Source organism: Ricinus communis, unplaced genomic scaffold (assembly GCF_019578655.1).
Source record: "Ricinus communis isolate WT05 ecotype wild-type unplaced genomic scaffold, ASM1957865v1 Ctg30, whole genome shotgun sequence".
NCBI classification, from domain to species: Eukaryota; Viridiplantae; Streptophyta; class Magnoliopsida; order Malpighiales; family Euphorbiaceae; genus Ricinus; species Ricinus communis.
The window spans coordinates 6,691-7,805 of record NW_025963464.1 but is presented as its reverse complement, the minus strand read 5'-3'; positions in this window follow the sequence as shown (position 1 = coordinate 7,805).

Here is a 1,115-nt window from a genome sequence, read left to right as displayed (position 1 = left end):
TAGCGAAGCTCGATCAGGGTCCTTAACTCCAGTCTGGTCACTTAATGTTCGTTATCAGCCTTAACCTTTCGGCTCTTTTATTCCAATAAGACTGGCGCCCAGAGAGCAAAGCTTGACCAGGGACCTTACCTCCAGTCTGGTTACTTAGGTTTCCAAATAAGCCGGCGCCTAGAGAGCAATGCTCGACCAGGGACCTTTACTCCGGCAACCACACTCTACTAAGCCTAGAGAGCGATACTCGACCAGGGCAAGTCCTAATCTTTTCTTTTAAATTTACCTATTTATCCTTTTCCATCACTCTCGGATTTATATCGGAACCCTCATCAAACTCTTATGTTCTACTGGCGTCCCATCCCGAGTCATCATGCAATGATAAAATCAATGATAAAGGAAGAACATACATGAACAGTAATTAAAAAGCATAATACATATGAATAATAATTAAACATGCAATAAAATAATCACGATAGCAAATCAAAAATTTATGCATGACACGTGCATAACCGATATATGACTTTAACTTACAGCTTTGGCAACCTCTTTTCTCTGCTCCGATGCCTCGGGTGGAGCGAGCCGAACAGACGGATTATCTAATCACGGAAAATAATTTATCAAAATGCTGAAACAATTGACCATTAACCCTAGGTCTAGATTCCTAAGACTGACTGTCTAAGAATCTTGACTCGGGTAAATTCTACCGAAAATTCGGCAGAACCTCCCCTAAAACACGGACGTTTACCCTCCATAAAACAGGTCCGGGACTTGCCAGAAAAATACTTCAAATATTCAACAATTTAATACAACGGGAGTCGGGTCTCCAAGACTTCACTATTTTTCCCGACTCCCTCACACAACACAATTTACGACTAAGGCAGGCAGTCCGACAAACAATTATTTTAACTCATGAATATTTTCTAATACACAGCACAATTCAATAAACACATAATTATACCAAAGAATTCCCAAAATCAACGGGCCAGAGAAAAAATTACCGAGACGCTTGATCGCTCGGTCGACTCGCCTCCAACTGCCGGACTCCGATCGACGATTCGAACAGACCATCAGACTCGAAACGATGCATTGATGACGATCCCCACTTCTGATTTTTCGATCCG